Source organism: Mus caroli, chromosome 13, assembly GCF_900094665.2.
Source record: "Mus caroli chromosome 13, CAROLI_EIJ_v1.1, whole genome shotgun sequence".
In the NCBI taxonomy this organism is placed as follows: Eukaryota; Metazoa; Chordata; class Mammalia; order Rodentia; family Muridae; genus Mus; species Mus caroli.
The window spans coordinates 69,585,272-69,593,845 of NC_034582.1; the positions used below are offsets into that span (position 1 = coordinate 69,585,272).

Consider the following 8,574-nt stretch of genomic DNA (forward strand, 5'->3'; position numbering starts at 1 on the left):
GGGCTGGGGGGGGGCATCTAAACTAAAGATCAGAAAGAGTCAAGCCAAATCATTAAACGGCTGCTGCTGTTTTTTCAACATAAAGTTCAGGAGACGAAAGTTCAGGGGACGAAAACTCAGTTTTGTAATCCTTCACGTCCGATCAACAGAGAATTTCCAGCTAAAAGATCATTAAGAGTGCTATGGACAGGAAGGGTGGGTTTTTAATCTCCTTCAAACTTAGAAAGAAATGCCAACTTCAGTCATAACAACAGTAACAGAATGTGTCCTCAGCCTGGAATTGGCTATGGGGTTGTAACCCAGGTACGGTCTGGGCCCGTGACAGGCAGGCACGACTTTGGAGCAAAGCAACCCAAGTCAGTACTCACTCAGAGTATGACGACTGGCCTCAGCTTGGTTTAGGGGACGACTGCATTCCGGGTCGAACTCAACCTCTGCTGTTTCAGTTCCCTGTCTAAACTGAACCCGCAGAGTGACGCATAAGGCGCATAAGGCGGGGCGAGGTCCTCTAGGGCTCCCGCCCTCCTCCACTTGACGCCAGCCCTGAAACCGGAAACCTGAAACCTGAAACCTGCAGCAGCGCCCGGCCGGAGATTCCCTGACGCTCCCTACTGGTGCTTCTTAGTGGTGCTTGGCTTTTCTAGACTGGTTAACTTCTCAGTATTCTGTAATACAGGACACACGCTGTGTACTGTATGTAAGCAGCAAAGGATGGCAGGTCCACTGCTCCAGGATGTCACTTTTTGACTAACAAAGTAACAGCAATGAATACCCCCCTTCTCCAGTACACGACCTAAATAACCCTTTGAAGCCATGAAGTTAAAGAAAGATGGCAGTGTAATCCCAGATTCTAAACATCTCTAAAACTGCATATTGGATTTTTTTTTTAAAGAACAGTTTAAGACAATATGAATTGTACTCAATTATTTTCATTATTGAAAACTTCAAAGAATAAATTTGAAACCATCTAATACGTATGTAAATTCAGAAATTTATATTGCTATTCTAGGTTGACAATTAATTAAGGGAATGACAATACTTTTTTAGAAGAAAGCCAAGTTATAGAGCGACTGATGCAGCTAGTTACCGTATTTTAAAAGACACATGCAAATCTACGTTCTCCTAAAGGCACAAACCAACTAGGATAACCACCCTGGCCCATAGGCTTGGGGTTAGAGTTGAGGGAGTGCTGGTGACCAGTGTTTGACAAATGAGACCTCAGACCCAGGTAATGACAGCTGAGCAAAGACTCAGGATGCATTCAGCCAACACAGAGGTGATAATTGGGGATCCTTAAAAGAGGGGAGTTCTCCCCTTAACTGTTGTGTTCCCCACACCCCATAGTCAGCACAGTGGTACTATTTGCCTGCCCACTCAAGGTGCCTCTCAGTGGATTATTTTCATTTTCCTTTTACTTGTGTCAAATAGGGTTTGTGATGTAAGACAGCATCCTTATTATTTCTTCTTAACTGCTATAACTGCCTTTTCTTTGGAAGAGGGTAGGTACTTCAGATCTCCTAGTTTTCACTGACAATGACTTTTCTCCTGACAAAAATCACAGAGTAATTTAGTTTTGAGCCATACTCCAATAAGCCATTATGTATTCATATTAAAAAATACTCTGGCTCCTGGCAATAGGCAGGATGAAAGGGGTTCCCACCCTTCTGCACCCCAGATGAGTCAGAATAGTAACTACAGAGATAGGGATAAACTTTACAGCAATTCTTAGCTTGCAGACCAGGAAGAAAGGGGCTCCCATTCTCAGAAATAGGCAAAGATGACTCCCTCACCAGCCATTGCTGTGGCTGTCATCCTCTCTGAGTATTGTCCTCGAAATGAGTGGGTTTTTCAGATCATATGGTGTTTTCACTATAAGTAGTGTGTGTCTATTCAATACTTAAGTACTAGACCTTGGTCCACCCCAGAGAACCAATTCTGTAGCCTCAAGACTGAGAATCTTCATTTTGGTCAAATTCTCCATTGATACACAGGTAACCTAAGACAGAGATAGTTAAACACCTAACCACAGCAACACCAACAGCCAGGAGATTTTAGAAAGGCAGGATATGAGCCTCATCCCAGACTTCCTGAATCAAAAACTTCATGTCGCCGGGCATGGTGGTGCATGCCTTTAATCCCAAGTGGGGAGGCAGAGGCAGGCGGATTTCTGAGTTCGAGGCCAGCCTGGTCTACATAGTGAGTTCCAGGACAGCCAGGGCTATACAGAGAAACCCTGTCTTGAAAAAACAAACAAAACAAAACAAAACAAAACAAAACAAAACAACCCCTACATATCAATAATGCCCACAGATTCAGTATGTACATAAAAACATAAGAATTGCCAACTGGAACATATCACCAAATGTTAGTTATTTGTATATTATTTATATATTATTTTAAAAGTTGCTACAAATATATCATGATTATTAATTTTAAAATGGATTTCCCTTTAAACTCATAATTTAGCCTTGTGTTAAGCAAAAGTATTGATATGATGATTTAAAGTGCCACTTATAGTACATGATTATACAATTACAGTGTATGAATATTAAAATAAAAATGTTTCCTATGTACCACAGTCATCTCATAAACCAAAGATTAATCAAGGTGCCTGGTGTGGTGGTTTGAACAGGAATGGCCCCCATACATTCCACTGTCTCTTGAAGAAAGCATGAGTCGTGTTAGTTACGCTGGCCAGGCAAATGTGCTACACTTAGAGAATTCAGAGAGAAGGCTGAGGTTAAAAGTGCTTTCTCTTCTTCCAGGACACCTGAGTTCAGTTCCTAGTAACCCACACCAGGCAATTCGCCATTGCTTATAGCAGCAGGTCCAACACCTTCTGTCTTCTGAGGGCTCTCACTCACATAGTATATACCTGCATCCAGGCACACACATTCACATAAATAAAAATAAACCTTTTTTTGTCATTGTTAAGATGAGCTTGGACATGAACAATGTAAGGAGGTCTCTTTCCATAAGGACAGAAATGCTACAAAAGGGTTTTGATGGTAGCAGTTTCTAGTATCAGGTCCTAAGAGAACTAAATGCTGAGATGTGGTTGTAGCAGGATTTAGCTGGAGATGCTCCATGTACTGTTGTGGAATATTCCAGGCAACAAAGCTTTAGTCTTTTTCTGCTGAATTCTTGTGAATTATCCATGAGCTATTTACTGTCTGTCTTAGTTAGGGTTTTACTGCTGTGAACAGACACCATGACTAAAGCAACTTTTATAAGGACAACATTTAACTGGGCTGGCTTACAGGTTCAGAGGTTCAGTCCATGATCGTCAAGGCAGGAACATGGCAGTGTCTAGGCAGGCATGGTGCAGGAGGAGCTGAGAGTTCTACGTCTTTATCTGAAGGCCCCTAGGAGAAACTGGCTTCCAGGCAGCTAGGACAGAGAACTAAAGTCCACGCCCACAGTGACACACCTCTCACATGACCATTCCTTCTAATAGTGCCACTCCCTGGGCCAAGCATAGACAAACCATCACACTCTCCCTGAAGAAATTCATTTGTATCCTACACTATCCCAGGCGGATTCTAATCAGAAATAACTTTGACTACTATATCCTAATAGCAAAGTCTTCTATAGAGACATTCCATACAAACTATTTTGAAAGTCAAAATAGTTGTCAGAATTCTTACAGAAATAAAACTGATGACAAAGTATGCATCACAACCATTCTCATACTGACTTTAATCAGAGCTTATAAAATGTCTGCAATTTTATTGGTGCCCATTATTAATTTATTAAAAACTGAAATTTAAGTATGCAACAATTTGTAGTAACTATTTTGAATTAGATATATCTAAATTACATAAGAGTTTTGGATCCTTTAAGACTACATAGCAGACAGAATATTGCTTATGAACATAATCACTCACTTTGTTAGGACAAATTCGGTTTTGGAGTAAGCAAAAACATTTTATAAACATGTATTTGGCATAAAATCTAATACATATTTGTTTCCGAATGCAGACTTTATAGTTTTATCAATAATTATGCAATTAGTAGTTATTCTAACTGCCAGGTTGATTGTATCCAGAAACAATCAAACTTGGATTAAACTTCATTGCCCGCTGTATCTACCATTTGATCATAACTTCTCTGTCTCAGGATAATATTTGCTTTCTTATTTGCATTATGGCAATTGTGTAGTAAAAGGCTTCACTTATCACATGCCCAAACCTCCAGCTTTTCTCATGGAAGTGAGAAATGATATTATTGATGCTATAGCCCTTTCAATGAGGTATCAAAAGAAAGAAGCAATTGTCTATGTGGTAGTTTGAATGATAAATTAGGTTTTGGAGGAAGAATGTCACTGATGGCTTTGAAAATTTAAAGCCTCAAACCATGTTCTGCTCACTCTTTCTACTTGATGTTGAAGATGTATTCTCTCAGCCTCCTGCTCCTCTGCCATGCTTGCCAGTTGCTACTTCATATCTCTACCACAAAGGACTCTTATTGCTCTGTGATGGTAACTCCAAATGCATTCCTCCTGTTTTGAGTTAGCTTAGTCATCGTATCTGATCACAGCAATAGAAAGCTAACTAATCCAACTGTAGTTTCCCCCTTAAAGCCTTAAAGCCTCCTAATAATGAAGGATGTGAGAAAGGTTAAAAAGAAAAGGTAAACCCTGTAAAATTTAGTATTCTGGAAAATAGTAAGAGAGAGTGGCTCAGAAAAGCATCAAGGGGAAGTGAGGTAAGTCATAATGTTAGAGGACTAAAGGGCACTTTACAAAAGCCAAGGAAAGATTTCTAAGTTTGCCCATAAACACTAAAAAACAGACACGGTCAAATTCTTCCACTTTCCACCTCACCTATGTTCCCCTGTTTCTAAAGATAACAGCTTTAGTGACCACCTCACCTCAAAAAGATGGGCTAGCAGTTTCCTTTGTGGAAAAAAAATAAAACAAAATAAAACAAACAGAAAAAGCCACTCAGGTCATATATCTGTTCTAGAAAAATACTAGGTATTGTCTCCCACACACTAGGACACTGAACATCCAATATTTTCAGTTAATAGTAACTTTGGAATCTACAAATATCTTCACTAAATATCACTTCATGCATAGGCTAGGTAATGAAGTAGATCATATTTTAAAGTCATAATTTAAATGTAAGTTAAATATAGGCCCCAATTACATAAAAGTTGAGACATGCTTGGAAAATCTTCTACAGTCCCTAAACAACAAACACCAAGGACTGACAAAGGTAGCCAGAGTGACCAGGCTTCCAGTAGTTGGCCACTGTCCAGCTTAGGGTGCTTCATACATTTTATTTCATTTTCATCTTTGCAAGAGCTATTACAACAGAGATCATAGTCCCATACTGCTGTGCAGGGTTATACCAAGGAAATACATGGCAAAGGAGAAACCCAAACTCTGGAATGTTTGACCAAGGAAGCAGGACTTCTTCAGTGTGCATCCGTGTTGTAGAGTCCCCAACATTAGCCAAAAAGGCTAAAACAACGCAGCTCTCAAATGCCAAACAGCCCTGTATTTAAGTCTTTCAATGTTCTTTGTCATTTTTATTGGCTGACAGAAGAGAGATTTGAAAAGGTCTATAGATACACTCAAAATGGTAAATGTGGGTGATACTCGCCCTAGCCTAATACTACAAGTGCAACATCTTTTTACTGACTCTTTATTAAGTACCTCAAGGATTTTGGAGAAGCTAAAATATCAATCATTCATCAAATAAATGACATAAATTAAAACAACAGACTTTATGTGATAATCATCAGTTTTAAAGAAAAGATGATTAAATTAAATGCTATGTAGGGAATTATGAAATAGTATAAAGTTTCATAGAATCTTGCACATAACTGATCACAGTTCAGGCTACAGAATTGCAATAGATCAATAGAAAAACTGTAAGCATTCAAAATTACTGGCTACAGTGATCATTTCCTGACTTGAATGGTGATGTTTTAATAATTCCTTTATAATTTGCAAAACTCAGAGGTGTTAGTACTACAAGAAAAGACTCAGAGTTTACAGAACCTATAATTGTCAAAGACTATTCAGGAAAACTAGGTCAGTCCTACTTCCATCTTACTGGTATGGGGAGCTCATTAAGGCTATCTGAACTCTGTGAGGCATTGCTTCCTAAGTAATAGAGGAATAAATAAATTAAGGTTATGAAGCGGTCTTATCAGATAATTATATACAACACTTAACAGAGTACCTGGTGTGATGAATGATCATGAGAGAGATTTGAATCATTTTCTAAAGAATCCAGAGAATTTTGCATGCATATATATATATATATGCAAAAGCCCCAAACTATCTACAGATATTTACCTATAAAACACATTATATAGCAGCTATAACTATACCATAAATGGTTTTACTAGATTTTATATCAGTTATAGCCCAGTGGGTAAGAGCCTGTATTGCTCTTGAACCTGGGTTCAAGTTACCACTCATGTCAGCTGACAACTGCTTGTAACTCCAGTTCCAGGAGTTCTAACACTCCTTGCTTCTGAGGGTACCTGCACATACATGGTGTACAAAAGCTCACACAGGAGCTAACACATACATATATAATTTTTTTTTCTAAAATAGAAGCTCACCCTCTGTACTGGCTGGCTTTGTGTGTCAACTTGACACAAGCTGGAGTTTGCACAGACAAAGGAGCCTCCCTTGAGGAAGTTCCTCCATGAGATTCAGCTGTAAGGCATTTTCTCAATTAGTGATCAACGAGGGAGGGCCCATTGTGGATGGTGCCATTCCTGGGCTGGTGGTCCTGAGTTCTATAAGAAAGCAAGCTGAGCAAGCCAGGGGAAGCAAGCCAGTAAGAAACATCCCTTTGTATCAGCTCCTGCTTCCAGACCTGTTTGAATTCTAGTCCTGTCTTCCTTTGGTGATTAATACCAATGCGGAAGTGTAAGCTGAATAAACCCTTTCCTCCCCAACTTGCTTCTTGGTCATGATGTTTGTGCCAGAATAGAAACCCTGACTAAGACAAATTGGTACCAGCATAGTGGAGTATTCCTGTGACAACCTGACCATGTTTTGGGGAGGACTGTGGAAGGACTTTGGAACTTTTTGCTAGAAGAGCCATGGGGATGTTTAGAGCTCTGTGGAATGTTGTGTAGGAGCTTGGAAGATAATGTTAAGAACAGTGCAGAAGATGGAGGCCTGGCTTGTGAAATGTCAGAGGGAAGATTAAAGACTCTTATCAGGGCCATTGCTATTTTGGATTGTGAAGATTCTGTGGTTTTGGTTAGCTGGGGCTGAAGAATCAGCTGTGATTAACAAATACCAGAACTACTAAAGCGAAACTTTTGCATTACTGGGACTATTGATTCTGATTAACTGGAACTAAGAAATTAGTGGTTATTAAGAAGAGACCAGCATCATTGAGGTAAAATNTTCTGGGAAGTGTTTTCTGAGAACACAGAGGCTGTGTTCCAGAGGTAGCCAAGGTTGTACCTTTTACTGTGGCTGGACTTGGTAATGTGTAAGAGTCATCCAGGTGGTACTGGTTTTGAAGACATGAAGGGGCCATGAAGAGCAGCTAAGGCTCAGCACTGTGAGGGTCCACAGAAGGCCATTGGTGAAGGTGCAGCCTTCAAGTTGCAATTGACGACCCAGTACTTGAAGGGGTCTTGCAAAGGAGCTGAGGCTTGGCGCCATTAAGAGAGCCTATGAGAGGCTATTGGTGAAGCCTAGTTGCAGTGGAAGACAACAGTGTTTTGGAAATGCCAGTACCATGAGATGACCACCAAGAACAGCAGCAATGGAGTATAGGCAACTGGAGCCTAGAAGACAAGATGTGTGCTACAAAGAACAGAGCTGTAGAAGCCCAGAAGATCATAAGTGGATCCCAGACACCGGACAATTTGATTTTGATTTTGATTGTGACTGCCCTGATATTGTTCCCTCTTGAAGGAAGAAAATATTTTTCTGGAGTCCACAGTTAAGAGACTTTGAATTGTGAAAAGACTTTGAATTTCAAAAGATACTGGATGTTTAAAAGGTATTGAAATTTTAACACGTAAGAATTTGTACAGACTGTGGGACTTTTAAAGTTATTTAAATCTTAGGGTTGAGTAAGAAAGTAAGGGTTGAGGCTTACTAGTAATGTGTTTGTGTGTCAAGTTGACAAGGGGTCAATTTTACTGGCTGGTTTTGTGTGTCAACTTGACACAAGCTGGAGTTAGCATAGACAAAGGAGCCACACTTGAGGAAATTCTTCCATGAGATGCAGATGTAAGTTATTTTCTTAATTAGTGATCAAGGGTGGGTGGTGCCATCCCTAGGCTGGTGGTCTTGAGTTCTATTAGAAAGCAAGTTGAGCAAACCAGGGGAAGCAAGCTAGTAAGTAACATCCCTCCATGTCCTCTGTGTCATCTCCTGCATCCTGACCTGGTTGAGTTCCAGTCCTGACTTCCTTCAGTGATGAACAGCAATGTGGAAGTGTAAGCTGAATAAACACTTTGCTCCCCCAACTTGCTTCTTGGTCATTGTGATGGTTTGTATATCCTTGGACCAGGGAGTGGCACCATCTGGAGGTGTGGCCTTGTTGGAATAGGTGTGACCTGGTTGGAATGGGTGTGTCA

At 40.2% G+C, this 8,574-nt stretch overlaps 1 protein-coding gene across 5 annotated transcripts in view; it reads right to left on the reverse strand.

Moving 5' to 3' along the window:
- Nucleotides 1-8,574, reverse strand: part of Cast (calpastatin) — a 110,055-nt gene that overhangs the window by 71,427 nt on the left and 30,054 nt on the right. The window contains exon 1 of one of the 5 annotated variants that reach the window (XM_021180597.2): nt 369-495. The exons of the other annotated variants lie outside the window; for them this stretch is intronic. The gene's annotated coding sequence lies outside the window, so the exon portion shown is untranslated. Of the gene's footprint in view, nt 1-368; nt 496-8,574 lie in introns of those variants that run through there. 5 annotated transcript variants of the gene reach the window in all.